This window comes from Mizuhopecten yessoensis, unplaced genomic scaffold, assembly GCF_002113885.1.
Source record: "Mizuhopecten yessoensis strain PY_sf001 unplaced genomic scaffold, ASM211388v2 scaffold445, whole genome shotgun sequence".
Lineage (NCBI taxonomy): Eukaryota > Metazoa > Mollusca > Bivalvia > Pectinida > Pectinidae > Mizuhopecten > Mizuhopecten yessoensis.
In genome coordinates this window covers 54943-70805 of record NW_018403550.1, presented here as the reverse complement: position 1 = coordinate 70805, position 15863 = coordinate 54943, and positions in this window count along the sequence as shown.

The window sequence follows — 15863 nt, the reverse complement described above, 5'->3', positions numbered from 1 at the left end:
TATATTTGAATGAAACTGTCGTAATTGTGATATTGTTAAAAGGACCAAGGTGAGCTTATGCCATACCGTGGCGTCCGTCGTCCGTACGTCAACAATTTCTTCAAACGACTTCTTCTTCTTAGCCACCGATTGGAATTTAACTAAATTTGACTGGAAGCATCCCTAGTTGGTGGGGATTCACAATTGTACAAATGGTGGGGCTGAGGGTCGGGGCCGAAAGGGGGGCAATTTGGCTATACTGCTATACAGACTTCTTCTGTAGAACTATGCCATGGACTCACGGGAGGTGGGGATTCAAAAATGTACAAATGGTGGGGCCGACCCAAAGGGAGGGGAGGGGCCAAAAAAGGTTATTTTGCCATATTGCTTAAGTGACTTCTTCTCTGGAACTAAGGGATGGATATCAACCATATTTGAATGGAAGAATCCCTAGGTAGTGGAGATTCAAAATTGTACAAATGGTGGGGTTGACCCCCCAGGGGGCTGAGGGACAGGGCCAAAAGGGAACATTTGGCTATATTGCTACAATCGACTTCTTCTGGAGAACTATGCACTGGATATCAATCATACTTGATCAAAAGCATTCATGGGAGGCAGGGATTCTGAGGGCCAGGGCCAAACAGAGTTATTTGGCTATATTGCTTTAAGCGACATCTTCTCTAGAAACAAGTGATGGATATCAACCATATTTGACTGGAAGCATCCTTAGGTGGTGAGGATTCGAAATTGTACAAATGGTAGGGCTGAGGGGCCGAGTCAAAAGGGAGAAATTTGGTTATATTGCTATAAACGACTTCTTCTGTAGAACTATGCCATGGATACCAATCATATTCGGTCGGAAGCATTCATGGGTGGCAGGAATTCAAAATTGTACAAATGGTGGGACTGACCCCCTGGGCTAAGGGGTGGGGCCAAAAAAAGTGTATAACTTGGAAATGGTCGAGATCCCCACCGTATAACCACTTATACAATTGCCGAGTATAAAGAGAAGAATGCACATTTGCTTGCAGGATGGCCCCCGAAGTCTGGCCCTTCCCTTGGAGACATGGTCCCTAGGTCATAACTTTGAAACGGTTGAGATCCCCACCCAAAAACTATGAATACAAATGCTGGGCATAAAGAGACGAATGCAGTCATGATATTAGAATAGACCCTGGGGTCTGACCCAACCCCTCGGGACCTAGTTTCCGAGTCACGGCTTGGAAACAGTTGAGATCCTCACCCTATAACCATATATACAATTGCTGATTATAAAGGGATGAATGCGCATACGCTTCCATGATGGCATCGGTGTCTGCCCCACCCTTGGAGACTTAACCCATGGGTCATAACTTTGAAACGGTTAAGATTCCCACCCCAAAACTATATATATGATTGTTCGGCATAATGAGACGAATGCAGTCATGATATTAGAATTAACCCCAGGGTCTGACCCATCCTTGCAGACTTAACCTCTGGNTAATGAGACGAATGCAGTCATGATATTAGAATTAACCCCAGGGTCTGACCCATCCTTGCAGACTTAACCCCTGAGTCATAACTTTGAATGGTTGAGATACCCACCCCAAAACTATATATACAAATGCTGGGCATAAAGAGACGAATACAGTCATGATATTAGAATTGATCCTGGGGTCTGGCTACAACCCTAGGGACCTAGTTTCTGAGTCACAACTTGGAAACAGTCGAGATCCCCACCCCATAACCATACATAAAATTGCTGGGCATGAAAAATATAATACAGATATGCTTCAAAGATTGACCTTGGGGTCTGGCCTATTCCCTTGAATCTCATTTGGAGAATATTTTACACTGATTGCATAGATATCCAAGTGAGCGATACAGGCCCTCTGCTTGTTAAACATGTTGATTTCATTACATATTATGGATAAGCTTAAGACATTCGTTTTTAGCCTACCAACCATCAATAGATGTTAGGCTAGGCTGTCAAAATCACTTCGTGGTCTGCTGTCTGTTTGTCCTTTGTCAGTCCTTATACAATTTTTGGATTTTGACAGTTAAAGATTGTAATCACAATTTCTTCAGAAGTACTAGACAGATCTATCTAATGTAACGAACGGGTCCCTATGTGGGCGCCAACTGTAATGAACATTACCTACTCACTGAGGTTCGACTGACGCTTTCGCTTACAGATTCCATGGATTTTAAATGAAGAATGATATATTAAAGATGAAGCAGAGATTTACCCGTTTATTGTACGTCTACAGTATCAAACTTAACAAAGCACGTGGCGACAAGTGGGTTCCCAATTTACACCAAAATTCGGCAAAACAAAGTATATAATAACCCTTACTTTAATGTGTACGCCATCTACAACCTAGCTAGATACATTGGAACTAATTCTTAAGCCTTCCCCGAGATAAAGATGACACGTGGTCGAGAAAATACGGCTATCACTTTCACTCAATAGCTTACCCGTCAAACCCTTCCATCTTCGCAACATTTCTTTACGCGAGCTAGAGGAGCCCAGCTCGTAGAAACTATCACTAAATGGCAGAGCAAATGCCCTAAGTAGACAAGGCAGAACATGTTCAGCCACTACCTAAGTGCTATCTACAAACATTTCTCCTCCAAACGGTATGAGAACCGGAACGTCTCCCGAAAAATGTATCGGAATTTACCTCACGATTTCCCTACTAAATTTTCGCCAAAATGCAAAAATAATACTCAAAACATGGCAATGGATGTTCTATAACGTTTCCTAACCCCGAATTTCCGAAGGATGGGCGACAGAGGATACTTAAATCATTGGATTACTTATATTCAGAAAAATAAAAATAAAAAATAAAAAAAATGTCTTTCCTGCCTGATATTGGAAGCCAAAGGTGAGGTATCCAAGCTCAGGTAGCGACCGGCATAATTTACGGACTCCCGGTCGTCAGATAATTGAACGCAACGCAACGCATACAACTTTGGTGCGTTACACGTATGTTCCCCTCCGACTTTAAATGAGCACAGGTCATTCTGAGACTGATTAGTAAAACAAGATGTCCACCTGGTAACAATCTTAGATTTTGACAGTTGGAGTTTGTTATATATTTTTTTCTTAAGAAATACTTGACAGATCTATCTCAAATTTCGATATAGGTTCCCCATGGTCCATAGTTGTGCATGTGTCGTTTTGAGACTAATTGGGAAAAAAAAAGATGGCCACGAGGTAGCCAGCCAACTATCTTGGATTTTGACAGTGAAGTAGTCACAAATCCTACTTCGATGGTGTTTGTATGTTCCCTTTTGTCAGTAGTTGAGTAACTATATTTTGAAATTAACTAGATTAAGGAGGTGACAAGTTGGGTATATTTCTTTTAGAGATTAAGATCGGAAAACAAGATGTCCGCCAGGCAGCCTTCTTGGATTTTCAGAGTTCAATATTCACTATTTATGAATAAGTAACGGACAGATCCTTCCTCAAATTTCATATGCCCGGTTTCCTTTGTTAGTAGCTGAGCTGGTTTCGTTTTGCTACTGATCGGAAAAATGAGATGGCCGCCAGGCAGTTATCTTTGTGTTTGACAGTTTGAACTTTATGATTGCTATTTATTTAAAAAAATGCTGTACAATATATCTTTCTTAAATTTTATATGTAGGTTTACCTTGGACACTAACTGAAAAAACAAGTTGAGCATGATTCATTTGAAACTGAACGAAAAAACCCATGATGACCTCTTGGCAGCTTTCTTGGATTTTGACAATTCATTTTATTGTTATTTCTCAAGAAGTACCAGATTGACCTCAAATTTCAAATGAACATTTCCCTTAGCCTGTAGTTGTATATGTTTAACTTTTAGACTTATAAGAAAAACCAAGATGGCCACCAGGCAGCCATCTCAGATTTCACAGTTGAAGTTTGTTACATCAGAAGAAGAATCTTGCTGCCAGAAATTGGACATATCTTTTATTCTATACATATATTGAACACGTTAGTATTTTAGTTTGTATTGTTTACAACCTAACTTCTATATGACACTGTATAACCCAGCTGAAAATCAATACACGATGTTTCTGTCTCACAGAGAAGAAATGCATCAAATGTATAACACGATTTTGTTTCATCCCCATTGAATCTTATCTAATGTAAGACAATGCCATAACATTCATTCGGTCATAAAGGCACCATTAAAGGCTTACGATTTAAGATCATTGATTGTTTTTTAGGAAATACATACCAAATGAAACTCAAGTGACGGCACGTTTTTCTGTGTTGTACATGTAAAGCAAAAAAAAAAAAAGGAAATATTCCGGCAGGTTTGATTTTGTTGAAATAAATAAATTATTTGCATTATGTACACCAAACAACCAAAGATCGAGAACACGGAGGACAATCATGTACCAGTAGACATGCCACGTGTTCGTATTGAGATTTGGTAATTTGCCCGCGTGATATTGCTAATTGATATCAAATAAATGACTTCAAACACTGGTCAAAGCAGCCACACACATCCCGGTTGTGCCACATGTACAATGTACCCACCGCGAAAGAGGCAAAAAATACTTTATGTATAAATACATCAGTAGTTTTTCCTCCTTCTCATTGAAAACAAATAAACAATAATATTGAAATGAACCTGTCTTCATATGGCCTTGGTTCTGGTGAGGACTTTCAACCCCTAAAAACAAACAAACGGAAATGAACAGTACAAGGCATATTCTAATACGTTCTGTAAGCCTGTTTTCCTGAATTCTAATACGTTCTGTAAGCCTGCTTTCCTGAATTCTAATACGTTCTGTAAGCCTGCTTTCCTGAGTTCAAACGACATTTCAATAGAAATGACTATTTCCTGTAATAACAGCGAGTCATTACATAATAACACCAATACTGCGTTATACAATTCATTTATATTTCAATTTTTGTTATGGTGTAGAATATATTTTGCATATAGAAATGAAATGTAGTTACCATTTAGAGTATATACGTGCTAAAAATCTATATCAGCATAGTGTTGCCGTCTGCGGGAAACTGGTCTGTATTTTAACGCCCCATGTGTTCATCATCCTTGAATGTTAGTGTTACGTTCGTAGTTTTCGTGTTTGGGAATACCGAATTTGGGGTTAAGGTATTAATCATTGTTGAAAGAAATATAATGACCATGTGCTCCACGGTAGTAGTAACTAAGTGACGCAAACACTACCCGGGATAAGCATTGTGACAGTGTTGGCTTCGTTTCACGACGCCGTGTACATTTTTCTCATTTCCTGTTGCTCTAGAATAGCTCTACCTTCCTAACTGATCGCATCGCAGAGTCAATAAAACACAACATATGTTAGTTTTAATAAGCTGCGTACGAATTGCCTAATAAACCCGTCTCTGCAGGTAGGGCGTAAGAGTTGTACTTGCTGCCCCCATGGCATGATCGTAAGAGGTGACTAAATGTGGGACCTTTTCTTTTCTCTTCTTTCTAAACAACTTTCTTCTTCTTAATGTTTCCCTTGACAATGCCTCACTTTTGAACTTTAGTTTAGTATTCGCCCCTGTGAGGAAGGCTTTGGGATCTGTCCCCTGGCCGAGACATACCTACTCCTGCTTAGCGCTCAGCAGTTTAGGAGTGGGACGACTGGTTCGCCCGTTGTCAGTATAATGTGACCGGGTGGGGTGTCCTACTGGGTGTCTTCGGCAGTATGTTTCAGTAAGATAGCACTATAACGTCGGAATCAGTTTCGCGCTATCACAAGGAGACAAACACTAACATATCACAGCCTCCCAAAACACACACGCATACACTACACGCGTGCACAGGGGAGGCCATCCGTAAATGACCATAGCTGTTGATAGGATGTTAAAATACTAAACCAAACCAAACCAAACCTAATAAACCCATCAAGTATGCTTAACATCCCAGCCTTAGTGTGTTTGACATCTTACAGGCTAGTAACCTTGGAGGGGGAGGGGATTACTGTAACATCAATACACTTACCATTATTAATTACATTATCAATCTGAAATGTATATGTGTGCTGAAATCCATCGAGGATTCATTATTTTAGAACCAAGACGTGCATATAACGTAAGACGTATGTCTTTATTGCTATCGTAGCCAATTTCCTCGTTAAATACCCATATTGTTTTTTCTCTAACATCCCTATATATTTCGACCTTACTACGAATGAGACTCGGCATTTATATGTACCTGATATTACGGTCAGTTAAACATGTCCACCACCTAATAAACAAGAAAGAGAAAATACCGAGCGTCAACCAAGCCATAATTTCAAGAGTACATGGAGAATAAGAACACATTTTCTGGAAATTTACGCGTCTTCGCATCTTCGACCCGCCATGTAAATGTAGGTCAATCAATGTCATATCCTCAAAACGAGAGCTGGGATAATGTAAACAAAAACAAGACAATATAATAAGAATGATAAAATATCGATCTTCATATTGAACAAGGAAATAGTATATTTCCCAATGAGATCATGCCAACGACCTTACAATTTGTCATTATCAATATGCATTACTCGAAACCCCGATGCGTAATGAGCAGTCGACATTTATCGCAGAAATTATCCAATTTGGAGTAAGATTTCTAATACTGAGTCAAACTACAATATGTTAACACCGTATGTATATATAACAGAATGTTTACTGTTGAGAAATAAAAAGTTCATTTCTCAATATTGCCGTTCGCCCTTCTTGGGAAAGAAAGTCTGATAATATGACAACGAAGACAGTCCTTCAGTTTGGTTTGAGGTATAATGTTCCCGAATACTAAAAAGCATTTTAATACTGATGTCATAGACCAGTGGTTACTAAGGAAGTATATTGTAGACCGAGGGTTACTAAGGAAGAATATTATATACCAGCGGTTACTAAGGGAGAATATTATAAACCGATGGTAACTAAGGAAGAACATTGAAGACCAGCGGTGACTAAGGACAAATGATATAGACCGCTGGTGACTAAGAAAGAATGCTATAGACCGTTGGTGAATAAGGAAGAAAACTATAGACCGTTGGTGACTTAGGAAGAAAACTATAGACCGGTGGTGACTAAGGGAGAATAATATAAACCGATGGTAACTAAGAAAGAACGCTATAGACCGATGCTGGTTGGTTGGTTGGTTGACGGGTTTATCGCCTACATGACTCCAACCATGCGGGTTTCGTCTCACTGACGGAAGTTTGATAGACCGGTGCTGACTAAGGACAAATAGTATAGACCGATGGTAACTAAGAAAGGATGTTATAGATCGATGGTGACTACGAAAGAATGGGATAGATCGATGGTGACTACGAAAGAATGGTATAGATCGATGGTGACTACGAAAGAATGGTATAGATCGATGGTGACTACGAAAGAATGGGATAGATCGATGGTGACTACGAAAGAATGGGATAGATCGATGGTGACTACGAAAGAATGGGATAGATCGATGGTGACTACGAAAGAATGGTATAGATCGATGGTGACTACGAAAGGATGATATAGATCGATGGTGACTACAAAAGGATGTTATAGATCGATGGTGACTACAAAGGGATGTTATAGATCGATGGTGACTACAAAAGGATGTTATAGATCGATGGTGACTACGAAAGAATGTTATAGACCGATAGTGACTACGAAAGGATGTTATAGATCGATGGTGACTAAGAAAGGATGTTATAGATCGATGGTGACTACGAAAGGATGTTATAGACCGATAGTGACTACGAAAGGATGTTATAGATCGATGGTGACTACGAAAGGATGTTATAGATCGATGGTGACTACGAAAGGATGTTATAGATCGGTTAGATCCGGGGTAACTAAGGAAGGGTTGTCCTATAGACATATGGAATACTTCCTAAAGCAGTTTAAAAGAAAAAGAAATAGATAAATTATGTACAACAGAAAGATCGTTTACATGTAAAATCAGAATTTTAATAAAACGGCATCCATGTTTGTGATATGCAATGTGATTAATATATATTCACATATATTTATATATATAGTTAATCATACTTGTCAACAACAAAAAGTTGTAATTAAGACAATAACATTTGGCAATAGAAAAAAATGACAAGCAAACACCGTCATGAATGACGCTCTTGTTTACAAAATGATACGCATATATAAACAAAAATTGTATACAAATATCTGACAATGTCATACACACTATTCTCACAGAGCCATGTACATGTCAGGGACAAACGCATCCGTACAAACATGTATCCAGATAATTTAACATTTGCGTGTAAGCAAACAATTTGCCGTCATCGAAGCATATTTGAACAATTTGTCTTACCAGTCACAATTCTTAATTTCGAACCTTTCACGAAGTAAATCGAGGAGAGATAGCAGCCACACCTCATGTTAAATAGGTACATTTAAACATGTGAGAGTATTGTTATTTTGTCATTCTATCAGATCGTATAAAAACAAAAAAATAGGTTATGATATTCAACAATTCCACTAGCAGGCATGAAAGTTATAAGGGAAACAAAAAGTATAGGAATAATATTGTTTAGTAAAGCAGACCCGGAAGTACACTCATTGATGGACTGTAACATCTACATTGATGGACTGTAACATCTACATTGATGGACTGTAACATCTACATTGATGGACTGTAACAACTACACTGATGGACTGTAACATCTACATTGATGGAATGTAACATCTACATTGATGGACTGTAACATCTACATTGATGGACTGAAACATCTACATTGATGGATTGTAACATCTACATTGATGGACTGTAACAACTACACNACATTGATGGATTGTAACATCTACATTGATGGACTGTAACATCTACATTGATGGACTGAAACATCTACATTGATGGATTGTAACATCTACATTGATGGACTGTAACATCTACATTGATGAACTGTAACATCTACATTGATACAGAAATTATTTAACACCATTGACTTTTTCTTGGCCTCTAATTATCAATCGTGAATCACTAGTAGTTATAACATCATTCTAAAAATCACTGAATGTGCATATAACATATTTCAAACCATTTCTTTTTGCACAAAAGTGTCAGATTAGTATAAATTAAATTCATTACCGAGAGTATTGTTAGTATATAACCAAACTATGGTTTTAGTTATATAGAGATGCCATTCCTTATCTGTGGTATGTTGGTCTTTGTTAAACTTAGTGAATGGGAAGAAATTATCAAACGAGAAAAATATTTTTAACAAATATCTAAGTTATACAAAAGGTAGGGCATATTTTCGCACACATGTACGTCCACTAAAGCAGACTGCACATATATGTAGCTCTCAATACAAAATATGATATTGTATTAAGCTCTCAATACAAAATATGGCATTGTATGAAAACTCTCAATACACAATATGACATTGTATGATGCTCCCAATACAAAATATGACATTGTATGAAGCTCTCAATATACAATATGACATTTTATCACATACCTGTTGAATCTTGTTATAGTATAATTTTCAGACCATGAAATACAACGTTCTGTATTGCACATGTGCAATATGGAATGTTGTATTTCCCTACTAGCCGTAACTACTTTTTACGGGAATCCCCTTGCCATGGCGAACTGAAAAGTTCCCGGTATTTGCAAAAAATATCAAAGTTTATAAAATCTTTGTATCGATCTCTACCAAATACGGAAGGTATGTGATAAAAGCAAGACCACACACTTGTGTTTTTCTAACGAATCAGAAAGCACTCATTTATTGCGCGGACGTCTATATTCACTCGTGCGCTCCGCGCACTCGTGAATATATTCGTCCGTGCAATAAACTCGTGCTTTCTGATTCGTTAGAAAATCACAAGTGTGTGGTCTTGCATATGTATGAAGCTCTCAATATACAATGAGACTGAAGGTTTTGTCAATAAAAATATGACGATATATGCATTGGTAATGTCAATTCAATACACAATGGCATTGTCTGTATTGTCAATAAACGATATGACATTGTCTGTATTGTCAATAAACGATATGACATTAAATGTATTGTCAATAAACGATATGACATTAAATATTTTATCAATACAAAATATGACAATGTATGCATATGTTAATACACAATGGCATCGCATGTATTGTCAATACAAAATATGATATTGTACATAAGCTGTTTATACAAAAGTTGATAAAGTGTGTATCTATGAAAAAACAACATGGAATTTTGTATAGCGGTTGTTTTTAAGATTCATTGATAATACCAATATTAACACCGCATTGCTATAAAATGTCAGGTACTGAAATATGGCTCAGATCAGCTGTCACAAACGTTAGTCATACATCAATAATAGCAGCAAAAACAACAATTATTTCACAGGTACAGCGGAAATGTTATCAATCCTCGTTAAATAAAATAATATTCATAGAATGTGTCAGAATGCCGATATTTCATCGAGCGCCAAATATAAGGGATTATTTAAGTGTTCTGTCACAGGACATAGATACATGTGATATATGTTGCATGTTCGAAAAACCTTGAATATAGTTGACGTATTTATTTTTTTATCTAGCAAATATTTTCTGCAATGTGAAGACAGCGATGTTTGACGTCATCCTCTACTTTAAACCAAGATATTTACGCACAAACAATAGACTTTTCCCGTTGGGATGTCAATTATATTTACAAATTAATTTGAATATACATCGCCAGGGTATAAGAGATATAGAAAAAAAAAACCTTCTTTATACGTACACTGTACTAGATGCTAGTGTCGTTAGTATCAGAATGACGTATACTACGAAGAAGTTAAAGCAGACTAATGTTGATATAACTGTAATAATTAAAAAACCCATATTGTTATGAAGACCAAATGCGTAAAAAAAGGTTCTTGTGTTTGATATGTTTTTTTCTGTTATATGTGTTATTTGTTACATACAAAATTGTCATGTAAATGAAACTGGAACAAAACGGTAATTCAGCAAAATAAGCCATATTTTAAACCACACGTTCGATCTGACCACATCCGTTATTCCAGCCACACCCCCTGCAACACTCATACCTCTTATTTGTCAATATTTTGTGTATTAAAAATATACCATGCATACGAAAGTCATGCATGACCTCTGACTTCACAAACTTGTATGTTGCACTAACCATTCATGACCTCTGACCTCACACACTTGGTCTTTCAGTAGTCATGAATGACCTCTGACCTCACACACTTGGTCTTTCAGTAGTCATGAATGACTTCTTACTCCACACACTTATGACCTCTGCATGTGTACTAACAACATTTTTATCGTTCTATTTGTCAAAATTCGATAATCACAAATATTTTGTCTTTATATACAAAAACAAAGAATGAATTTTATGAGAATAAACATGTCATTATGATTTATCTACACATTTCCTCATGTCTTGTAAAAGGTATTAAGAGTAAACACGCTATACTTTACTGAAATATAGGGACGACAGCGTGTCACGGAATGTAGGAAAAACATATGAAAAATATCCATGACGATGAAAAATCTAGAAAGATTCAAAAATTATACATGCGAGAAAACCTTCTAATGAACTGATGTGGGTGGGAGTCTCCATACAGCTGAGCCCAGTTTCTTGATGACAGAAGAAAACACTATACATTCTATGATTGGCTAGGAGTAGCATATCTTCTGATGTAGAATGCAGACCAACTATTGAAACACGTTGAGTTAATGCTGAAGGAGATTTTCTCCGCTATGCACGAATTGAATTTGTATTACAACTATGCTTGAAGTCTCCTAAAACGAAAACAGATGTTCAGTATTTTTTCATATGACATTGATACATCTTACTTGTAGGTATGCACTATAACTGATCACATTCCTTGTATAATTGCATGTAAAACTCACTAAAATAGTCGCGGGGTAGTATTTGTCAACCTGATTAAAACACACACATCTTAATTAACAACAATCCTGTGCGTATACGGATCTGAGTATGCCGCATCATGAGGCATCTCAGTTCTCCTTGTACGGGCATTTAAGGTGTAAACTAATAATAATAAGAGTATAACACACAAATATCTATAGCCCTTGATACGGTATCCTCAGATATTATGACGTATCCTCAGATATTATGACGTTTGTGCGTTATAGTACAGTTATAAACAGCTGATTGATCTATATAAAACCCGTAAGTTCTTTGATAAATCGCATAATGTAATATCAACTGTCGAAGTCGTATCCAAATGTTATCAAAATACATAATTGATATCTTTTTCAATTTGACAAGGGCATAATTGCCAACCATTATAAACCGCACGGAAAATCTACCAAAAGTCTTAAAGTTCGTAAAATTACCACTCTCTGACAAACTTCTAGTGTGAAATGTCTAACTGTAATCTGTTAAATGCGAAGAAACTAAGTCAGTTTCATTTCAAAAAGGAACACTTGATTTTAACATGTTTTATGCGAGACAAACAAGAGAATGCCGCATTTAATTCAAGACCTGAATTTGAACTCAAAACAAATGAAAAACTAGGGTAACATTTGAACAAATGAAAGATGAATATGGAAACGTTTGAAAATATTTCCGTATACAATCCTGTGACGGCCAGAAAATTGCCAATAGTCTTCTTCAAGTTGCATCTCTCAAATCCTTGTATTGTAAGTAATCCGTTAACTTTTGACACCTATCATGGAAATTGTGATATCCTGTGCCTGCTAGTGATATCAAACCAATGCAACAATGTGAACACCGTAAAATGGAGAAACAGATATGTTACTTTCAAGAAAAGGCAAGTTCGCTATCGGCAAATCAAAAGTTGGCCGAAAGAGGGGTAGAGTGTTTTCCCAAAGGCTTGTCAATAGTCGCTTAGAAACAAATCTTGCCCCTGGACTCTGCAAAGATTTTATCATCAAGGGATTCAACCATTTTTACAAATTCCTTGTTTGTTTTTGAATCTAAGCCATACATTTTTTTCAAGAACTATTTCCCCAAAAAGTTTACAACCGTACAATTATTTCACCGATAGCCTTTTTTTAAGTATGGTAGTTCACAGAATAGAAAACAAAATTCTTTTACAGAAGATACCTGTTGAGGAAAGGGCGTTCGCGATTGATCAAGAGATCCGTAGCATATAGGCTCACACTAACACTGTAACCCTTATAAAATTGTGCTAAAATGGCGGTAATGGTTTGTTTGGATACTGCTAGTGATAAACGTTGTTACTTTTGATTCTTGTCAAGTTCTGAAATCCAATACTAGCGAGACTTCTGACGACTCTTCTGACCGGTATTTGGACAGATGGCAATGCAGCAACATGATTAGCTAGTAGCTTGTCGTTAGTGAAAACCAGAAATTATTATAAATAAATACATATCATAAAAAGTATATTTAAGTCTTTCGTGTAAGCATAAAATGTAACAGTTTTTGCAATAACGAATTAAGTGTTATGTCTGCCTATATTACCATATGTATACTCCCCATTCTCTGTGGCGACACAGGTTACTTTCCCTACCCGTAGGCCACACATATTAATTCAGTATTGTCACTTTCAGCAGATCATACAGAATATTCATCTCTTCACGTATTTAAATGATGAATTCAAACATTAATCCCATTAATTTGGTTTTCTATGATGATGAAATTGATTATCCACAAGGAAAGAAATTTGGTATCAGTGGGCCACACCTAATGTCAATTACGTTTTGAAGTTATAGGAACATCCCATTGAATGCCGCGTAAAAGGACCTCATGCTATCCATTGTGGCGTCATAGAAATTGGGAACTGTGAAAAGAATTATTGCAGAACGGCAGCGTGTAGAAGAAAGAGGACGGATGTTTTGTGGTGTGGTGTCAGAACGATAACTGTATATCGAGTGTGACAGTGACTTGGAGTATTGGTGATACTGTATGCAACAAAATTATACAAGTGTCAGCCTGGTTCTCGGAAATATAACTGGTCTGTGGTACGATGCATGTTGGTCATTAATTGTTCTCAGGCATATGTCGAGGTCTATGGTACCATATCTGTCTGTCATTAACTGTTATCTGACATATGTCGAGGTCTATGGTACCATATCTGTCTGTCATTAACTGTTATCTGACATATGTCGAGGTCTATGGTACCATATATGTCTGTCATTAATTGTTCTCAGGCATATGCCAAGGCCTGTGGTACCATATCTGTCTGTCATTAACTGTTCTCAGACATATGTCCAGGTCTGTGGTACGATGCATATTAGTCATTAATTGTTCTCACTCATATGTCGAGGTATGTGATACAATGTATGTAGTCATTAACTGTTCTCAGACATATGTCGAGGTATGTGATACAATGTATTTAGTCATTAATTTGTTCTCAGACATATGTCGAGGTCTATGGTACGATTTATGTCAGTCATTAATTGTTCTCTGACATATGTCTAGGTATGTGGTACAATGTATGCTAGTCATTAACTGTTCTCAGACATATGTCCGGGTCTATTGGACGATTTATGTCAGTCATTAATTGTTTTCAAAGATATGTCATTAATTTTTGTCGGGCAAATGTCGAGGTCTGTGGTACGATGTATGTTAGTCATTAACTGTTCTCAGACATATGTCCAGGTCTATGGTACGATTTATGTCAGTCATTAATTGTCCTCTGACATATGTCTTGGTATGTGGTGCGATGTATGCTAGTCTATAACTGTTCTCAGACATATGTCCAGGGCCTGTGGTACGATGTATGTCAGTCATTTATTGTTCTCTGACATATGTCGAGGTATGTGACACGATGGATGTTAGTCATTAACTTTTCTCAGACATATGTCGAGGTCTGTGGTACGATGTATGAAAGTCATTTACTGTTCTCATACATATGTCCATTCTGTGGTACGATGTATGTTACTCATTAACTGTTCTTATATATATGTCGAGGTCTGTGGTACGATTTATTTTAGTCACTGTTATCTGACTTATGTCGAGGTCTGTCGTATAATGTATATCAGTTATTTACTGTTATCTGACATATGTCTAGGTCTGTGGTACGATGTATGCTAGTCGTTAACTGTTATCTGACATATGTCTAGGTCTGTGGTACGATGTATGCTAGTCGTTAACTGTTATCTGACATATGTATAGGTCTTTGGTACGATGTTTGCTAGTCGTTAACTGTTATCTGACATATGTCTAGGTCTGTGGTACGATGTATGCTAGTCGTTAACTGTTTGACGTTTCAGTCAAAAGAAGGAAATGTAGATGTGGTTGAGAATGTACAATGTGCTTATGTGTTATAAAGCAATGAAATAACAGCCTATTGCAAATGTATTACACAGTAATGGAATAAAATAACATTTGTCACACTGTAGCAAAAATGTATTGAAATCTGTTACACAGCAGTAAATAGGAACAGTGAAGACATGTGTTATATCGTAGTGACAATGTAATGCCAAGTGTTTCACAGCAGTAAATAGGTACTGTCATGACACAAGTGTTACACAGTAGTAACAGTGTATGGACATGTGTAATAGAGAAGTGAAATAAAAATATTCAAAACATTTTCAAATAAATGACAGAATTCGTCACATATATGGAAATCAAATTTACTAATGCAAATCAGATACTGCGTTGGTATCTGTTAGCTTTGTTCCTATGTGTTCAGTTCTAGTATATAGAAATTTCCACCACTCAAATGTTGAAGAACATAAAAGCCAGCGTCAAAGACAACCACGTAATTTAGCAAACGTAAACACCCGTGTTCGTTGTAGACGAATTCATTTGAATTTCTTATTAAAAGTGAAATAAATGCTGATTTGATATCGACGCCTGCAGTCGCGATTTAAAAGAATACAATTCTACGTGAAAAACAGGTGATATTTATCGATCTGTTAACTTCAATAAAAACCAAGTGACGAATGTTGATCTATTGACTTAAATGTAAACAAAGTGAAAAATTGAATGACAAATGTAGATCTATTGACTACAATATAAACCAA